This window comes from Rattus norvegicus, chromosome 2, assembly GCF_021556685.1.
Source record: "Rattus norvegicus strain SHRSP/BbbUtx chromosome 2, alternate assembly SHRSP_T2T, whole genome shotgun sequence".
NCBI classification, from domain to species: domain Eukaryota; kingdom Metazoa; phylum Chordata; class Mammalia; order Rodentia; family Muridae; genus Rattus; species Rattus norvegicus.
The window spans coordinates 40795871-40817088 of record NC_141535.1 but is presented as its reverse complement, the minus strand read 5'-3'; the positions used below and the strand labels follow the sequence as shown (position 1 = coordinate 40817088).

The 21218-nt window shown below is 44.3% G+C and overlaps 1 pseudogene across 1 annotated transcript; it reads right to left on the bottom strand.

The window, feature by feature from the left end:
- Positions 1–17207: 17207 nt before the first annotated feature.
- Positions 17208–19686, bottom strand: LOC134485594 (large ribosomal subunit protein eL21-like; annotated as a pseudogene). The gene has a single exon (XR_015670620.1). The product of XR_015670620.1 is annotated as a large ribosomal subunit protein eL21-like (transcript).
- Positions 19687–21218: the final 1532 nt, after the last annotated feature.

Sequence of the window (21218 nt, the reverse complement as noted above, 5' to 3'; positions counted from 1 at the left end):
CTCTGAGAGGAGGAGGGACATCTCCAGGAAGTATGTCTCACAGTCCTCCTCACGCTCAAGTTCAGTCATTTCATTCAGACTTCAAAGTGTTTCCCAATCTGAGGATGACCTTGAGCCTCAGATCCTCCTGCACTTCTGGAGTTCTGGGTAACAGGCGTGTGCCGCCACATCCGTTTGTGTGGTGCTGGGATCAAAGCCAAGGCTTGGTGCATGCCTGGGAGGCACAATACCCACTATCCTGCACACCCCATTGCAAAGGCGACAAGTTCCTAAAGGAGTTCTCGTCCCGCTTTTCAAGTGTTTGCTAATGAGGGATGGTGAATATTGCCAAACATTGGAATAACGAAAGAGAAGTTGAAACACGCTGAAGTCACACTCTCGATCAACACAACTGGATTCTGGTAGAAGTAACTGGATTTCTGGAGAAGGAAAAGTGCCCCTGTGTATATGTACACAATTTACTAATAGAATGTGTGAGTAGCATCCTACTCACACACTTGACAAGACACAGGGTAACGGGGTAATGTTCTGCCACCAAAGGGTCTCAGCTAGATAACTCCCAGCTAATGTTCTCCTTAGGTTCTGCAGGACCTTTGAGTCTGCAGTTAACCCAGAGCCTATAGCTCAGTCATATTCTGACAAGATCCATCTACAGATAAATGCTTGGCTGCTTTCCAAGTACCATTCCCATCTACAAGAATAGTCCTAACGTGGCTGTTGGTTAGTATCTTTCTTTCATCAGCACCAACAAATACATCAAAGAAGCAATGAAGCTGGATCTCCACTGACTTTTTAGAGATGGACAGCCTTCTTTGCCAACTGGGTAGTAGGAAAGTTGTTGACAACAGAAGAGCCTTCCCCCAATTGTGTGTGATATTCACAATGTAACCATCACAAGCATGACCCATTTTAATTTGTGCTACTAGCATTTTTGTAAGTCTAGACCAGAGGCTGACAAAGTCAATAAAGCGCTATATTATACATTTTTATGTATCTTTATGTTTTGTGGTTGACAGATGTCTCAATTTCTACCCTGGCTGTCTCTCTTCTCTTCCCTCCCCTCCTCTTCTCTGCCTCCTCTTCTCTTCTCTTGCCTCCCCTCCTCTGCCCTCCCCTCCTCTCCTTTCCTTTGCCCTCCCCTCACCTCCTCTCCCCTCCTCTCCTTTCCCTTCCTCTCCCTTCTCTTCCCCTCACTCCCCTCCCTTCCCTTTCTTCCCCTCTCCTGCCTTTCTTTCCCTTTTCATCTACTTCCCTCTCTCGTCTTTCTTTTCTCCTTTCTTCTTTTTCCTTTTCTCCTCCCTTCTCTCCCTTCATCTCTTTAACAAAGCCGATGTCTGCCTAGACTTGGTGCATGTGCTATGGTTTGCTGACCTCTGATGTGGACATTCAACACACACTAAATCAAGCCCTGTGCTGGCTAATTTGTGTGGTCTACATGTTTATAAGCCCTCACTCTAGTGATGCTGTACACTGAGTCAGAAAGAACAGCACATTATAACATAGTGTCCCCATAGTTTCAGGTGGCCAACTGCCTCAAAAGCACAAGATCCATTCAATTAGTATGAGGATGTGTTTTTAAATGTTTGTTTACTCTATTTTTAACAAGCATCTTAATTTTAGCATATACAATCCATATAAATAATGGCTGTGTTTAACCACCAACTCTGAATGGTTTTGAAAATATAGCCACCATCTTTTGTGATCTAAGAACAGATTCTAGTGTGTCACTGGGTGGGACCCTGTATCTTAATTTTTTCCCCCAAGCTTCCTAGGGGATTTCTATGTACAACCTCAGTTATCAGTGCATTTGGGTCCTGTGCATTTGGCCCTGGGTTTCAAAACCTTTGGGTTTCATTATCAGAAGTCTCTGGTGAAGCCAAGAAAGTTCCTCTCTGATTATTCTAGTCATCAGTTCCTGACCTTGTGTTGCCTGAGTTATCACTGCCCTGCAAGCCTGGCAATGCATCCTCCGTTGTCCTCTGTTCTAATCTTGCTGCTCTTATGCCTGAACGATTTGCCAGCTTTAATCTGATATTATTTGTAACTCCTAGGTAGCATTTCTGGGAGCTGGTGCCTAGCGTATAGCTGGTACCCTTAAGATTAGAGGAGTCTGAACCTTCCAGAACTAAGCAGATTCCAGGGGTCAGAGGTCCTTGGGAAGGGATAGTCAGGTCATGGAGGCTTTGTGGGATCATGCTCTGGTTCAGGCTCTGGTCAATCTCCCACCTTCTCACTGCCCCAACTTCTGAAAAGTGTGGTCATGAGGGATTGCAGATCAACCACCAGACAGTCTTTCTGCTTTGGATAACATCTCTTGCAGGGGTCAGGTGGTCTTCTTGAGGCTGTCCTGGAAGACCTGACTTCTGGGCACCAGTGACCTCACCTCTCCCCTTTGTCCCTGCAATTGGCTTCCTGCTGGTGCTAATCTCTGGATTGCCTTACCCTCCCCTTTGCCCTTTCACCTCCTCTGTAGCAACTCCCCTGCATTAAGTTCCCTCTCTCTGGCTCTTTTGTTAGTGGGTTCCTGTCAGATGAAACCTGACTTGCTGTAGTAAGAGGCCTGGCTTCATGTTCTTTGTGGGATATTCCACTAAAAGGGCCATGGGAGAAGCATGACATGATCAAATGGGACTTGGCTAGATGGCTCCTAGAAGATTCACTGAGCAGAGATATTCTGAGGTATTCTGAGGCACACTAGGGGATTTGGAGAGAGCCTTGAGGAATCTGAGAACTTCCTGTTACTTCATGTATGTGTGTCACAGGTTTTGTTCTGGAATGAGAGTCCATGGCTTTCATCGGATTCTCCAAGGGCATTCACAATATGTTAAAAACAACGGACTAGTTGTAGGAAGCCCAGTTAAGAGTCCCGTGAGCCTAGGTTCAAGTACGTCCTGACAGGAAATGGAACTCACTTAAGATGATGAACTTAGAATGAGATTTTAAAGAAGGCACCACCTCCAGAAGTCTGGGCAGAGTGATGCAAACTCACAGAAGATGGCAGACTCTCCCGGTGAGCAGCTATTCGAAGCTATGAGAGCCTATGATTGTAGGGTCACAGGAGGACACTGGGTGACTGGGACTTGGGAAGGCTACGATCACTCAGTATAGGCAGAGTTCTGGGAGGATTCAACCACCCCATAGATGGGGACTCAAGAGAGGAACAAAGGAGGAGGGCCTGGTTGACCACATCTGCTGTGCCCTGGCAACCAGTAACCCAGAGAGTCTGAGTGATGTGGTGGGCGGGGCAGAGAGTGGCAGAGAATGTGGGTGAACCGATGAGCAGGGTCAGAGCAGTATTGATGGAAATTGAACAATACACGAAGAACTCACTGCTGAAACTGCCCAAGGGGCAATTGGCGTCAGGTCTGGTGGCTCCAGGCACCATTACTCATCATCTGAGCTGGATTCTCCTTTTGATCAAACCTTTCCCCGTGAACTTGGCTCTGCCAACTAAAGCCGGACCAAGAGGAACGAAACCGAGTTCTCTGCTGTTGGGTTCACTTTCCCACTGTGACTTACAGGCTCTCTGGCCACGGAAGTCACAAAATGTGCCTGGGCCTCATCCATAAAGTGCAGGGGTTGTTCCCTGTGGTACCGCCTGGCGCACACAGTTTATGACGCTTGAAGAAGGTCTTCGGCTCTTTCCCTATTAAAGGCATGCAGTGTTCTGACGCCTTCTAAGGAGGTGAGCACCTTGGCCCTTCTACCTCGTCACTGCCGTGGTGGCAGTGGCATAGAGACTTCAGGAGAGCGAGGGCTACTATGCCCCAGTCCCTGCAAGGAGCAGCCTTGCGTTATTAGCATTTTATCGACTTCGGCTATGCTGCTGATTGTAGAGATTTGTACAGAAATGCTTCAATACGCGCCACTGTCTCTTTAAGTGCTACCCGGGCTACGGAGGGGTTATGTCTGCATCCTAGAGAAACATCACATGAAGAAACAGGCCTGGCCAACTCTGTTTACGCGGCTGGTGGAAGAGATTAAGGATTGTTGCAGAAGGGAGCTGGCTTTCGTGTGCACTTTTTTTTTTTTTGAGCTTTAATTTTATTAGCCAATGCAAATGATCTGTTCCACAAATGTAAAACAAAAGGACAAGAAAATGATCCCCCGTGTCAACATCAGGATGTCTGACTTAAAGTCCCATTCAAACAGCTCTCCCCTCCCCAAAATGATCAGACACTGAATACATTATTTTTCTGACTTTGACAAAACCACTGTGCACAAAGAAGCAGCCCCATGAGGTTACAGATAAACCAACCACGTTAAAACTTAGCGTTTCCCTGTCAGTCACAGATTTTCTTAAGGGCCAAGTTACTGTTTAATGTGTTTGGAGAGGAGAAAGAAAAAGATCCACACTGTGTTATTAGGCAGAATCCCTTTTACATACAGGGTCTGGATAAGTTTGGCCCCGATTGTGTCTCTTGCTTTATTGTCCTACTTCAAACACAGGGCCGTGGGCATCATCTCAAGGAAGGGCTGATTGAACTGTCGCCCTGACACTTGTCAGCTGTGGATAATACGGGTTTCAGTCTGTCATGCTTTCACATAAATGAACCATGACAGAGATAGACTGTTGAATAGAAAAAGCAGTTTTACGGAGGAAAACCTTTCTTGAATAAATGCAACAAATAATAAAGCGTGAAGGGGAAGGGGTGGGGGACGTACCTTAGAAGAACGGGGAAATTCAGAACCAAATGGTTATTATCCTTTTGGGCCATCAAAATTGCTCATTTATCAAAAAAAAATGTGTTACTGAGAGGAAACGTGGAAGTGCTGTGATTATCATAAAAATGACGGCAAGCAAGTCTGTGTGGTGTTCAGTATAATATCATATAACAAAACCAGATACAGCTAGCCAGCGCTGAAAACAGAGGCATTGAGTGAACGCGAATGCAATCCACAATTGTTCTTTGAAAATGGTGGCACATGTCTTAATTAACAGAGCAAAAGGAGAATCTGAAACTCTTTTGCCCCCCCCTTTTTTTATTTTTTTTTTCTGAAAAAGAAAGAAAGGACTTCCAACAGAAACTGTGGAAAGTCCACATTTCAATCAGGACAGTCAAAAGAATGATTTGAATTTACAGGCCTGTAATTGGAACAAATTGGAAACAAAAGAAGAGCTCGTTCAAGCCACGTGATGTGGCCACAGGGCTTCTGTGTACAGTATGTTATGAAAAAAAATCATGTTTCTTGAGCAGAGAACTCCACTGCAAGGCTCCAAGCAATTTGCATAAATGTCTCTACCATGATTTTTTTTTATTTATGGGACCTAAGTTTCTAATTAAATACTAATTAATACTATCACCAGAATTGTCTCTCTTCCCCAGCTCTTCATAGCTTTGTCACTTTGATTAATGCACAGCCATTTATTAACTTATTTAACAAGCTGGGGTGCCTCATGACAAACTAGATTAAATTATCCTCATAACAGTCTCATTACTGAAAAAAAAAGAGAGAGTTTTAAACTTAATAAAAATTATCCTCAATAATGTTAAAGCCTTTTCACCGTACCCTTAAAAGATAGAAATAGGTTCCTTGTTTGATTTATAATATATGGAGTTGTATAAAGCACCCATTAATAAAATTTATAAGTTCATTTAAGCTTGCATATTACGGCTCTGCTGTAGCCGTGGGTGCTTATTATTTAACTTTCGCTGTAGTTATGGAGATAATTAATGTCCTGACCAGATAGGGACTAAAATACCCACTAGAATGAAATAATTAGAGACATAAATAATGTTTAGATTCTTGTGGGCTGCTTTCTAAATTAATTGTTTTGTTTTCTATCCAAACTTGATAAAGAAAAGAAGGAAGAGTTTACCAAGAGACTGGGCAATGAAGGTTGGAGGTTTGTCTCTGGACTGGCAAACTCTCTGAGGCTGGGCTGTGTCTGGGCTGGAGTGGGGAGAAGTCTGAGGCAGCTGGTCACCCTGGCTCAGTGTTCAGCCCTCATCACTCCCTGGCTCCCTCAAGTGGCCAGGTTCTGGTGCCAAGTCTACCTTGGCAAGGCCTGTTTGGTAGTGGAGCGGTTTGGGCAGTTGGATAAGGTTGCTCAGAAATGAGAAGTGAAGAAACAAACATCTTCTCTGAGTGCTGAGGTAAAATCCGAGTCTTAGAGTCATAGGAGAAAGAGCTCCAATGCCTGGGCTGACAAACCACAACTCAGGGAGGAGGTTGTAGCTTACGGGTCCTGCTGCAAAGTGCATGTGTATAAATACTGGATCACTGAGGGATACGGGTGCCGACGCTGGTCTGGCTATTGTTTAAAGCTCCTGTATACTCTGTTCAAGGGCACATTCTGTCCTTGGCTTTGATTTCCTGCTAACATAGCACTTTTCAAGCTCTCGACCTTATCTTTAAGCTGTGGGATAAGGTCTCATTCTTACTCTCCTCCTCCCTTGTTCTTCCTTGATGGGAATGAAATCATGACTACGTTCTCTTTAAGGTTGTGGTGTTCTGAGTCTTTGGGTAGGGCTGTTGGATAGAAGCATTTACTCTTTGGTCACAACAGGAAGGGGTGAAGCCTTGTCATTCTCAAAACCCTTTGACATACACAGTGCTGTCTCTGGTCCTCTAGACGCCTGAGAAATCCATGACCTGGAATGGTTAGCACGGCTGCTGAGAAATCACGCGGTGATTCTAGTTCACGAGCAGGGGATGGGAACCTGGCACTTCTCCTTTCTGCATCTGTGGTCCTCTCTGCTGCTGTACCCTTCTCCATCTTCCCCTATCCCTTCTTTATTGCACTCTTCTTTTTCTTCCTACCTCTTTTTCCTTGATTCGGAGCAGAGAGATGGGGTGAAAACCCTACTTTATTCTGATACTACCTCACTGGTCAAAGTGGCAAAGGCTATTTCAGCAAAATTCTGTGCATGGAAGAATGGTTTGACGTGAGGTTAACATGTTTTAGATGATACCTCCTCCAATTCACATCCCACCGCTAAGCAGGCAGCAGATGGAAAAATGTCCATACTACTAATTTCTCTTGTTTAGCCTTAAGACCTCCATTTTTTTTTCAAGTCTTTTTCTGGAGATCTATTAGTAAGCGGTGGCTTTGGCAAAAGACAGATCAATTGTAGACAAAGTGTTGGCTGCATGTTTGTTTCTCCAGGTTTCTTGCAGGCAACTTTATTTGAATTCTGTGTATTATATTCCCAGATTTGCCCAATATTCCTTATGAGTATGAAGACCAAATTTCTTTAAGCAAGGCATCTCTAGGAGGACGAAGTGAGATTTCACAGACTGAAGTAAGGTACTGTGAGAGAGAAGCTCTTGGCCAGCTGAGGCAAGTGAGATCTTTGATGCTTCTATTCCTGTCTAGATTCTTCTTGTGAACACCTATTGGCTTTATAACGCTGGAGGGTGGAACGAATGTGGCCGCATGGATTGGATGGAATCATGTTAAGAATGCGAAATTGGAAGAAGAGACAGGATTCTACTTTTAGTGGTTCTCAAACTGTAATGGCAAAGCCAAGTCCCAATGCAGATTCTCTGCTTCCAGTTTCACAGTTACTGCTTCAGCCTCTCGGGGATGAGACTCAAGAGTGTGCATTTATGACAGACTTCCAGGCACACAGATGCAAAGGAACAGTCCATGGACCAACTGTTACATAGTGGTGGGGACAGAAGAGGAGAAAGAGAATACGGAAGGACTGATAGAAAGTGAGGGAGTTTTGTTGGAATCATCTTTACCCCGAAGACAATACTGTGGCAGTCCTGAGGTCTTCTGTAGATTATTCTTACCTAGGGCTGTATCATCAGGTGTGTGTGTGTGTGAGTGTGAGTGTGAGTGTGTGTGTGTGTGTGTGTGTGTGTGTACACAAAAGGTATCCCCTAGAGCCATTGAGAGAAGTTTGGCCACACTGCACATCTCCTAGGCTTTCAACAACACTTCTCCTAATCACTTTCTTTGGAGGATGGACTTAAATTCTGGCCTACACTTTGTCTACCCGAGGCTGTGACATTACAATTTGCTTCTTTGTGCTCATCTCTTGATTCGGATAGAAAAATCCTTCTCTGATGCTGAGTCTAGAGGAGATCGAGGTGGAGGCATGTTGTGAAGCCAGGTATGCTCTAAGCATTTGAGTGAAAAGAGTATCTAGAGGGGTTCTATTTCCCGCCTTTAAAGCAACTTTGTAGAACAATCAAGGTGTGAAACTGGTCTTAAATAAAGGCCAGAGGCATCCCTGGCCGAGTTTGAGTTGGAGTTCACCATGATGCACCTGCCCCTGCCCTGACAGTCAGGTTTAGTGAAGTTTTACATTTGAGTGACATGGGAAGGCAGAGGAGACCTCTCCAGCACCCAGTGAGGACTTCCTGGCTTATTAGACTCTCTTGTGGTCTTGCAAGCCCTGGGACAGAGTCACACCAAGTGAAAACAATTTAATGCAATGGTCATTTCATGCTCACAGGCAAAGTCAGGCACAGTGGCGGGTGTTGGAGGAAGGTAGAGATCGAAGAAGCTTTTTGTACTTTGGTTTGATTGTGGCTCTTTGAGGGCTAACAGTTCCTTTTACCTGGGCTAAAAGAGTTAAGTTGTGAGGTCAGTCTGAGACAGTGTTGGATATCTTGTAGCCACTTGGCAGAGTATAGAATTCTTGTGTCCAGATGGTTCCATGAATGTAGCTGTGGTCACAGGCAGAAAGGAGTGATGGCCTGGAGTCTATGCCTATATCATGTGGGTTTTGTAAAATTATCCAAGGAGAATGTCAGAGAACACAGAGAAACTTGATTTTGTCTTTTAAAGTCTTGTGTTTTCTACATCTCCATTTTGGTAGATGTTGAGGTTTTGTCTTTTACTGTTTATTGTAATGCTAAGTGTGGGCCCCCAGGCCCTGTGACCCTGCCCTGAAGTTATTGCTGATTGGTAAATAAAGACACCAACAGTGAATAGCTGGGCAGAAGAGACTTAGTCAGGGTTTAGGGTTCCTGGGCTTGGGCTCAGAGAAGCACAGAGGAAGAGGAAGAGGAGGAGGAGGAAGAGAAGGGGAGGAGCAGAAGAAGGAGTGGAAAGAAGAGGAGGAGGAGGAGTGCAGGAAAAAGAGGAAAAGATAGAAGTTGCATTGGTTAGGTAAGCCATAAGAACATGATCCTGAGGCCTGGCCGATTGGAATTAAGAGAGCCCAGGTTAAACATAGTAAATAGTAAATAAAAACTCGGGGTTATCATAGGGAAGTAGATTTGAACAGCATGGAGGCAGGCAGCTGCCCAGTTATTATGTGGCTTAAGACTTATTGCAAATATAAAAGCTTCCAGTGGTGTGGGTTTTTTGTTTGTTTGTTTGTTTGTTTTTTTATCAAGGAACTTAAATGGTTTAAATCAGAATAAAAGCCCTGTGCTGGGACTTAAATATTTACTACAACAGGTAGAATACTTGAAATGAACAAAATGCCAGTTGTATTGGAAAATAACTAAAGCATTAGAAATGTGAGCTCAGTTACTTCCTTGCTTCTCTGTTGCATGTACATTATAAAACAGTCACAGACTGCTGACTTAGAATGCCATGATAAGCATGTTTGAAGTGGTGAATAGTTGAGCCTAGGTAGACAGAGGAAGGAAGCAAACCCCAAGGGAGTTGAGAAAATGGGGAAAATGAAAGTATAAAAAACTGGGGAGGAGAGAGCCTCGAGGACACTGAAAATAGGTTTGGTGGAATTGGTGAAATTCACAGGAAAGATGGCTGTGATTAGAGAGTGTGGTGGTTTGAATACACTTGGCCTAGGAAGTAGCAATATTAGGAAGTGTGGCCTTGTTGGAGGAAGTGTGTCACTGTGGGGGTGGGCTTGGAGACCCTTCTCCTATCCATGCGGAAGCTACTCTTCTCTTGTTTGCCTGCGGAACAAGATGTAGAACCCTCAGTTCCTCCTGCGTCATGCCTGCATAGAAGCTGCCATGTTTCCTGCCTTGATGATAATGGACTGAACCTCTGAAACTGTAAGCCAGCCCCAATGAAATGTTTTCCTCCATAAGAATTGCCTTGGTCGTGGTGTCTCCTCACATCAATGGACAGAGAGCAAAGGAGGCAAAGAACGAAACAAAACAGAGATGGTCTCAGGTGGGGGGGATTCCAGGTGATTTCCAAGGCTGGCATAGAGTCAGGAGACCAGGAATTAGAGAAGAGGAGTCAAAGGTGTTGAGCGTGCTGTCCATATTGGATACTGAAGTCTCTGATGTCATGGCAAGATCTGAGATACAGAAGAGATTGATCCACTCATACATGGGCAGAGACGTAGAGTGCTGACAGGCGAGACGATGATGTAAGAGAGACAAGTAGAAGAGAAATGGTCTCTTGGAGGATAAGGAGGATATAGATCATATCTCTAGAGGTCATGGGAGGGTGAGGTACACTCTTGGTGGGGAACATGGATGGGACAGGTTGTATCCTGGTTAGAACAATGCCCCTGTGGAAGCAGGAATAGAAGGCCACGTACTGTCCCACCAAGATACAGGGAGTTGCTTGCATAGAGTGAGTTTGGTGAAGGAGTTGGGAAAGTCCTTGGAGTATGGGCTCCATGGAACAGGCATTAGAGAAGAGGAAGGCAGACTTGGCTACGGAAGGAGAGGGAACAGCCAAGGATGTTTATCCCTGAGCCATCTTTTACCATTGTGGGTGTTCTATTGTCAAATGCTCTACTTAGGAGGCCTTTATGAATAAGGCAACTTCATAAAAATGAGTATGCGAAAAGGGTGCCATTCAAAAATACCAGATCAGCCGTCTTTTGACATGGATAATGGCAACCATAAATGGTCATAGACTATCCATTGGAAGACACACAGCCTTTTCTTTAGTTTCTTTTCCCAAGAGATTTCTCTGCTTTTTTCTTTCTTTCTGTTAACTGTTCAGGGATAAAAGCAAGGTGCTATTTTGGGAAATAGAACATGCCCCCTCCCATGCCACCTCCACTTACCCCACCCATGCCAAGTTCCTTCTTCTCCTTTAGAACTGCATAACAACCTGTGTTCTTGGTATCACAGCAGTGGTAGCAGCTGTTGCAGTGGGAAGACAGATGCCCATGACCCGTCCTACCTTAGTAGAACTCATGCCTTCCCCACCTGGCCACAAATGCATTACTTTATAAACATTGGCATGTACTCAACAGTCGGGTGTCCTAACTCTCCTTGATGAAGCTACCACAGGCACATTGATGTGTTGCTAAATGATTAAGTGTTGTTGCAGCTAGTTGGCCTAAGTGAGTCCAAAACCGGAGAGCCCTGGCTAAGCCCAGCCACTTCCCAGGGAGATGCATTTTTGATAAGCAGCTGGGTCCACACTGGGTGCTACTCTTCCTTTTCTCAGCCTCACTTTGACCCCAGCCTCTTCCGGCATGTCTGTACCACCTGAGATTGTCACGGTTCCTCCGTTCCTCAGTTCACCACTGACAGCTCTTCGAGAATGTCTTTCAAGCTAAGACTCATTATGATTTTCTTTCAAGAATAGCATCGTCTCTGGTTATGAGGACATTTTGTCGTTGTTGGAAGAGGATGCTGAACAGCTTCAAAATTTAGGGTCAACCCTCTTCTCCAAACACCTGCAAAAAAAAAAGCATTTAAAAACGAGCCAGTTTCAGGGTATGGTTTTTCTTTGTTGGAGCAAACGCACTCAGAATGCACTCTGCAGGTGTTTTGATGAAAAAACGCAGAAACATCTCGAGACACCCTACTTTCTTTGAAATGTGAGACTTGATCACCATTGCTCTGCCAGGATTGGTCTCGTGTACAGGGCTGTCTATTGCTTTAATGTGCATCATCTCATTCACTTCTTAGAACTCGGTCAATTAGCAACAGCTTGGTTTTCAGATGAGCAGCAGTAAAACAAAGGAAACTCACGGAAATGTGCACATTTTGGGGTTTTTTTTTTGTTTTTTGTTTTTGTTTTTGTTTTTGTTTTTGTTTTTGTTTTTGTTTTTGTTTTTAATACTACAGCCAGGACTAAAGCCAAGGGCCTGGCTCTATGTCCAGTTTCCTCTCCCAGATCATCCTGCCACTCAGGACTGAGGAGCAATTAGACAGTGAGATTGTTCTCGATTTGATATGTGATGAGTTAAAGCTGGGAAGAACCCAGTGCTGCATCTAATTGGAACCCCTCCTCCTTAGACACGGAGTAGAGGTATCCACTGGTAGATGTATCCAGAGGGCAGTGCAAAACACAGGCCTGAACACCTTGAGATATTATCCCTGCAGAGAAAAGCACCATTTGGTAAATGTGCAAAACCAGAAAAGGTTCGTGCGTCGTTGTCTTTGAATAGATACCATGCTCATCTCTGTATTGTTCTGTGTTTAATATACGTGCCGTTAAGCAAGCTCGGGAGTAATCCATAATGAAGATGGAGTAATGGAAACTAAAGACCAGCACCTAGCAAAGGCCAGTGTTGTTTTGGGGAACTTTTTGGCAGTTACGTGTGCGCACACCCGTAGGGTCAAGGCATCAAATGTACTTTGCCGTGTGAACTTTGCTTAGAGAGTGTTGGGAAGCCACTAGGGCAGTGGAGAAGACGCTGCCATTCCACTGAAAATTCTTAATTCCAGTCTCCGTGCTGAAAGGATAATCTGTGCGATCTTAGCCAAGAGCGTAACCCCTGCTCTCCGGCTTCCGTCTCCCCGACGTGGTGTTCTATTTCTCTATTTGTAAAATGAGTAGGCTAGACTAGATGATCTTTGAGAGTCCTTCCTCTAAGAATCTACCAGGACGGTGATCCTTTTATGGCACAATTAAACACTAAAGCCTTCCAAGTGGGAAGGGGTGGGGGCAGGCAGTGGAGCAGAAAGACAGGCCCTAACCAGGCGCAGTCACCTGACTTTCCCCGAAGCAGCTGCTGCCCCTTGTGCTCTTGCCTGCTGCTTGTTGTCATAATGGTGGCGCCCCAAGATGCTGCTGCCACAAGGGTGTGAGTGATGACATGCTCGAATCCAAGTTGGAGCCCGTGGGCGGCAGTAGAGGTGAGTTCTGCCAAGCACACGCACCTGGTACCATGCTTGGCATTGCGAGGTGCTCACAGGCAGATCTTAATGACAGACACAATATTTTGAAAAGGAAGGCAACTTCGACAGCATAAGTTCAACAACTTAGGAGCTGTGTGCTTTCTGCAGCCTAAGTGGCCCTGGAATAATGGAAACCTTTCTTGGGTGAAAAAAATGAAAACAAAACAAAAGAAAAAAAAACACAAACAAACAAAGAAGGGAAGCCGTTTCAAAAAATAATGTGATGTGCAAGTCTTAGCTTATGCTTTTCTTTGGTGTGGGTCATTAGCTTTTAGCTTCTGCAAAGTGTGGGGACTTGTTATCATGTATCACTTGCTTGTTGGATAGGATGCAAAGTTAATATCATAGTGGAGAAAGACCCAGGAGGTTGCTTGTTTTCTGTTAATATAGAAGATGTCTTTGACATGATTATATAGGAAATGTGTATATGTGTGTGTGCATGTGTGTGTATACATGTGTATGTTTGCATGTGTGTTAGTGTATGTGTGTGCATGTGTATGTATACATGTGTGTGTGCATGTGTGTATGTGTGTATGTGCATGTGTGTGTGCATGTGTATGAGTGCATATGTATGTGTGCATGTGTATGTATGTGTATTGTGCATATGTATGTGTGCATGTGTGTATGTGTATTGTGCATGTGTATACGTGTGCATGTGTGTACGCATGTATATGTGTGCATGTTTATGTGTGCATTTGTGTGTATGTGCATGTGTGTATGTGTGCATGTGTGTGTGCATGTGTATGTGTGTGTGGGCATGTGCATGTGTGTATGTGCATGTGTGTGTGCATGTGCATGTGTGCATGTGTGTATGTGTGTATGTGTGTATGTGTGTATGTATATGTGTGCATGTGTGTGTATGTGTGTATGTGTATGTGTGCATGTGCATGTGTGTGTGCATGTGTATGTGTGCATGTGTGTGTATGTGTGTATGTGCATGTGTGTGTATGTGTGTATGTGTATGTGTGCATGTGCATGTGTGTGTGCATGTGTATGTGTGCATGTGTGTATGTGTGTATGTGCATGTGTGTGTGCATGTGTATGTGTGCATGTGTATGTGTGCATGCGTGTGTGCATGTGTATGTGTGCATGTGTGTGTGTGCATGTGTGTGTGTGTGTATGTGTGTATGTGTATGTGTGTGCAGTGTGAATCACAAGACTGAACCCCTTTATTCAAGCAGGTGTTATTGTGAAACAGGAAAGCTGATAAATGCATTAAGCACATAAATTATTTATTGATTCCGGGACAGCATACAGCATGACAAGAAATGAATATACTTGTGCAGTGTGCTTACACATAGAGAAGTTGAGGGAGTGTTTTTTTAATTTTTTTATTTTCCTAGGTGGAAGCATAAAGCCAGAAAGTGGTCTGTCTTTGAAGAATAGAAGTACAAAGATGATGCCGACAATTGAAGGTTATAGTTTTGCAAAATTGTTTATTATTCATCGCATTTGGAAACAGGGCATCAAGAAGATAATCATCTTCTTCAGCCTCTATCTCTTTAGCATGCTTCAATTTAACTTCACCCGCTAGGTAAGACTTAATAAGATGTGTCTGTTGGCCTGCAGAAAAACCAGCTTGATAAGAGCCTTGCATGTCATAAAGCAGATCAGAAGGGGACTTGGTTGTTGAGCACTACAGTTTTTTTTTAAATAAATGAATAATCAGAGTCTCCCTCTAGTACTTGCAGAGGGCATTAACAGCTCGAGAAGCACAAAACATGTCTGAGGTCCAGTGCATTATGGGTATTGCCATGGAAAGATCCCCATTAAGCCTCCAGCCTGTCTTTAGGTGGGTGGAGGATGAGACTCTCTGGGGATTGGGTCTCACCACAACCTTGGCCAGGCAGGAAGCAATGCTGGACAGAGTTGTCAAGCTCTCTTTTTGTGGATGAGTGGTCAATTTTAAGTGGTGAATACCTTTCCAGTCATGGCCCACAGTGACTGGGCTAAACCAGTGTACCTAATATGGGAAGCTGAAGTAGCAAATTCTTGTTACCTCATCCACTTTTCAAAAACAAAACAAAATTCAACACAAAAATATAGAAGAAACTTCCATCGAAGTCTCAACAACAGGAAAAACAAAACTCCCAACCCCATACTAACCTAGTGGTTGCTATTTTTGGCTGTGGGCAGAGTTGGCCAGAGGTTCTCGGGCCATTGGTCACCGTGCATAGCAGTCTGACTGGAATTTTTTGTGAGTCGGGAAAGGGTTGGTTATATTTGGCTTCTGGAAGGGAAGTTGGCGAGATAGACAGGGCAAGCTCTGGGTCACAGCATCTGAGCCAATAGGAGGGGAAGCAGTCACCCCATTTCCAGTTGAGGAAGTGGGTGGAACAATATAGTTAAAACCTTTGGCAGGGATCAGGTGAACATACTACACTGAGAGAGGAGATTTTCCAGTCATCGGCTGCCTTTGGCTGACCTAGCCTGGGACCAGGGCCATGGCCCACTGAGCATGACCTATGGGGTAGAAGCCACACCTCTGTTCTTCATTTAGCCCATGGTGTTTGATTAAGTCTTCTCCTGGCCTTGCAGTCATGGGAGTTCCCACAACACTGTTTACCATTGAGTTTTCTCATAGCCTACGCTGGCTACTAGAAAATGGTTGTTACATTGACTTTCCTACATGCTCCCCTCCCCCAGCTTCCGTACCCCAAGGCCATTGTAAATATCATATATGGGTTAGGTTGCCTGCCTGCTTAAAGCAGCTTATGGAGATGTATAAAAGTTATAAAAATTTCAGTTGTGTTATAAAAAGAATGGCCTTCAAGTCATGGTAGAAAAACAAGATTCTTGTTTATGAACTTACCACTAAAGATATGTATTTCGCAAGGCTCATTGACTTATTTACTGCTGGAGAAGCCACATAGACATACAAAATGGTTCATTAGGTATTCATTATAACTCCTTAGCCACTTTTTATTATTAGAATTGCCCAGGGTGCCAATGACAAGGTTGGGATTTTCAGGGACAGAATCAATGCTCCAAACTCATCAACTTCTGAGAGGCAGTTTTGGTATATTGATGATTTTTATAGAAGGGTTTTACCCCATTAAAAACCCATAACTTAAACTGTGGTACAGGCCGGGCATACATTCAATGAAAAACAGTTTCGTGTAAGAGATTTCAAATTTGTCAAATCTGCATTAAAGAACTGTATTTTGAAATTGGTTCAAAGGTTGGGTAAATTCTCCAGGTGGAAATGACATTTTTTTAAAAATGGTTTCCTCTGAAACAGTTTCCCCAGAGTTTTCATTAGAATGCATTGCACTCGAGAACAGCATTCCAGGATCAACTGGCATGGTGGAGACACCTAGGTTACTTTCCTGTTTTCTCTTTTCTGGAAAAGGGTTAACTTCCTTACCTCTTATGGAGTAAGAGAAGATAGCCTGGAGCCTGAGCCATTTAGAATCATTCAGTGTCTACCACTTACTTATTGAGCAGTCAAGGACAGGCCATGGTGTGAAAGCCCAATCCTTGTTTTCTTGCAGATGACATCCTACGAGGATAAGGACAGTAAATGACAGTTTACTTTCATGAACGAGAAGACAATGAAGCCAGTCAAGGAGAATGTGGAGATGGTGTCTGGTGTGGTCAGTAGGGGTGGCGACTTTGCCTAAGAGAGTGTCATTGATGCTGAAGAGAAGCCAAGCAAGAGTACCTTCTAGGAAGAAGGCCAGCCTAGGTAGGGGGCAATGTGCCTCCCCAATCCTTGATAACTTTCTGAACTACTTTCTTGATCAGAAACTGTTGATGGGTCTAGGAAGGGAAGGGAAGGCATATTTTCACAGTGATGGGGTCAGATAGTGAGTACAGAAGAAACACCTGGGAAGGACTTAACTCCACCCCCCAGAAGGAGTTAGTTGCAAGAACTATCACTTTGGATTGAAACCAAGTCATCACGTTCTTGGTTTAGAGTCTGAGGAGAAGCCGGGTTCAGTGCTTGAGACTCCTAACACTGATTGCCTGGCATTTGAATCTTTGTCCACCTGGCTTTAGTTCCTGTTCTACCCAGCCTGCTTCTTTTGTTTCTTGCCATCCAGTCTAGCCAGACCAGTCTTCTGAAGACATCTCGTTGGGCAGGGAATGGACACCATCCTGTGTGTGTTCACCATTATTCCTAAGTAATGCCTGGTCCATCCAAATCTTAGGTTCCTTGTTATCTTTATGGAACACTCCCTGCCCTCTCCACCCTTAGTCCTGGAAGGGTCACGCACCTCAGTACTTTTTTTTAATTCCATTTTTATTAAATTGGGTATTTCTTATTTACATTTCAAATGTTATTCCCTTTCCCAGTTTCCAGCCAATCAGCCCCCTAATCCCTCCCCCTCCCCTTCTATATGGGTGTTCCCCTCCCGATCCACCCTCCCATTACCGACCCCCAACAATCCCATACACTGGGGCACTTTAGTACTCTTATGCCCTGACTGCCTTCATGGACTAGTTCAGAGCCGTGCAGTCAAGGAGAGATGGTGTTTCTCCCACTTAGTGGATACACGTAGGTGCATTCCTGCTCCGAATGCTTAAGAGTCATCTCAGGAAGATCCAATAGCTTTCTGGGTAACTTGTAACAATCATAAAGGTATACATTTGGTAATGATATTTATTTTCAAGTACTAAAAGTCTTGCCTAAACTATATTTATCTGACCTAAGCTGAAGCTCACAACTGTGTAGTTTCAGGCAGAGACTGATCTGCAGTTTGGTTCTCTACCTCATCTCACTGGCTGTTCTAAGGTCCTGGGGGTGTTTAGTAAAATTGGAGGAAGAGGAGTAAAAAATGTCTTACACCAAGATTTCCATACAGCTGTGGCTGATATGCCCTTCATTCTAGTGGATGGCCATTGGGTTTTCATGAAGTGTTGCATACTTTTTAAAACATTAACTAAAAAATAGATTTTTTTAAAAAAAAGTTTTACATCTGCACAATGGAGTATTATTCAGATGTTTTAAAAAAATGAAATCATGAAACTTGCAGGTAAATGGAGAACTAGAAAAAAGAAGTCACCCCAGAAAGACAAACATAGTATGCACTCCACACATATGAGTGGACATTAGTTGTTAAATAAAAGATAATCATGTCACAGACCACAGACACAGAGAGGCTAAATAACAAGGAAAGTTTGGATGGGTGTGGGGGTGGGGGATGCAGGGATCTCCCTGGGAAAAGGAAATAGGATAGATTTTGCCTGTGGACTAGGGGCAAGTGAGCATGGGAGTGGGAGGGACCAGGTGGGTTGGGGAGTGATGGAGGGAGAAATTATGGGGGAAAGCACTGGAATTGGAGGGCATCTGGGGAGTGCTGTGGAAACCCAGTGCAGTGGAAACTCTCTGGAATCTATGAGGGTGAGCCTAAGTAATGGAAGATATGGAGCCTGAACCAACAATCTATTACAAACAGGCCAGGTTTCCAATGGTGGAACTGGGTCACTAGCCCAGCTACAAACTCTTCAACCTACCATCTGTCCTCCCAGCAAGATGTGCTACGGCAATGGTGATGCTTATGGGCGTGGCCAATCAATAACTGGTGCAATTTAGCCCCACACCATGACACTGCTTGGATGACCAGGAACTGGAAGCTGCAGAGACCTAAGGCAGAACCAAACTCGACTGGCCCAAGAAATAAATAAATAATCAGTAAAATGATTACTACTATAATGTTCTACTATACTTACAGATCAATGCCTAGTCCCGTCTTCCTCAGAGAGGCTTCCTAACGCAGCGGATGGGAATGGATACAGAGACTCATAGTTAAATGTTATGTTGAGAGAGATACCAACTTGGAGGTCTCCATTGAATCCCTCACTTGGAGCTTGGGGAATCCCATAGAAGTGGGGGGAAAGAACTGTAAGAGGAGCCAGAGGAGTTGAGGACTTTGGGAGAACTCAGCTTGTGGAATCAACTAAGCAGGGCTCGTAGGGGCTCAGGGAAACTGAAGTTGCAATCATGGATCCTACATAGGTCTGTGCTTCATCCTCTGTGTGTATGTTATGGCTGTTAGCTTGGTGGTTTTGTGGGACTCCTAAGAGTGGGACTCTTTTGCCTGCTCTTGGGTGCCCTTTCCTCCTACTGGGTTGCCTTGTCCAGCCTTGATGTGAAGGTTTGGGCCTGGTCTTAGTGTATCTTGTGCCTGTGTTGGCCTGGTGTCCTTCTCTTTTCTTGGGGGAGATAAGGGGGGGGGTGTGCTTTTTTTGTTTGTTTGTTTTGTTTTTTGACTTTGCAGTCCAGATCCTTCCTTTCCTTTGTGTACATTAGGCCATGAATCCGTATGGACTGGGCTCCAGCAGCTCAGGCTCCTTTCCGTTAGTCCTCACAAAGTGGGCTTCTCTGGGTGACGCAGGCTGGCGCTTCAGCGGAACCCAGGTGCCCTTCTCTTTGGCTTCCTTTTCCTTCTGATCGTTCTCCTTCACCCGCTTCAGGAAGCTGTCTCTGCTCTTTGAGTGCTTGATGTGCTCAATCCGCACATTGATCCTCTTGGCCAGAATCTTGCCTTTAACTTGCTTGTTTACAATGATGCCCTCGGCATGCTGGGTGACATTGTAGACTCTTCCGGTTTTGCCGTGGTAACACTTATGGGGCATTCCTTTTTGAACAGTGCCCATTCCCTTGATGTCTACAATATCACCCTTCTTGTAGATTCGCATGTTTGTGGCCAAAGGAACGACTCCATGTTTCCTAAAAGGTCTAGAGAACATATACCGAGTACCTCTCCTCTTTCCTTTAGTGTTCGTCGTTTTGGCGAGTTACTGGAAGATGGCTGCCCCGGCGGAAAGAACGGGGGTGGTGCATTTTAGTGAGAGGGGAGGTGGGAAAACCTTGGAGGAGTGGAGGAGAGGAAGCTGCAGTCAGGATAGATTTTATGAGTTTTTTTTTTTTTTTTTAAAGAAAGGAAACCTCATTTCAACCTCATACCCCTTTGCTCCCATTGGCCTTCTTTCCATTTTCAAGGCTGTTGTGTTTCTTCCTGCCTCAGAGCCTTGACATCTTCATCCCCTCTGTCTGGAACCCTCTCCCCTCATCTCTCTCTAGTAGTATTTTAAACATGGGCTCAAGCATCAGTTCTTTGGAGAATCCTAACCCAAACTCTCAGCCTAGGGCAGGTCCTAATCACGCATTCTCTCAGTCTCTGTAATGAGGACATTAATTGTGTAAATAGTTATTTAACATCTGGTTCCTCACTTGTATGTGAGTTCCAAGAGGGCTTGATAAATAGATATTTGTAAAAAGGCAGAACAAACAGAATTTCCCAATGAGCCCATGAACACTTGCATATACCAAGCGGATAGTAGATCTTCAACATTCATTCATAGTGCCGAGCTGAGATGGAAGGCAGAGACCTTGTTTAATAATGTGAGTTAGTACTCAGTGGGAGCATGTCATACAAGCATACCTGTTTCCTAAATGCTTTGAACAGCCTCACCAGGGTTAACTCCCAAATGGGGAAGCAGCTGGATTGTGCTTCTCACTAGTGTCTATGAATGTTCTTCAATGTTAGCAGTAGAGTTACTTCTATCTTTGTAGTAGCTCGTGTCAGTCAAGGGGGGGTACTTGCCTATAATTAGCTGACCGGATACTCCGTAGTCTGGGAGGAACATGAATGGAGGAAGGGGAGGTACAGATTGATACTGCCATACATCTGAAGAACAGTGACAATTTCTAATAATCTGCCCTCCAGTTGCCCTTTCCACACTCGTTCTTCTATTATTTCAACCAATCCAAGTCTTGGATTTTCAAATGGGGGTCACCATATGTGCCTCCAACCTGACTTGTATGGAGCCTTCCTTTGTTAGTCACAATTAGTTGCAGGTGCAAAGACTGAGGGCACAACTAACTGTGTCTGGAATCACCTCCTCACATAGGCAATTAAACACTTGCACACTCAGAATTAGGTTCAAGTGGCTAATTGCACCCGGAAGTAGGTAATTGCAGGTGCAATTAGCTGCAAGTGCAATTTTTCACCCGAGACTAATTGCTCCCAAAGTAAGGAGATGGGGATTAGAAATTCAGCACCAAATGTATACGTGGTTATTGCAACCACCTGTGATTTTAATAGTCTTTCCATCCTCCCGACTTGAAGTGCAATGGCCTCCCTTTGGTCTTTATGAACAGTTAGATTGCATACTCATTCTGTGTGTTGCTCTATAGCAATCCCTTATCTGATTGGGTCTTGTTTTCCTTGAGCAGACCTCTTCCTTTAGAACTCACTCTCTCCTTATCCTTTCTTCTGGAAACCCTAGCC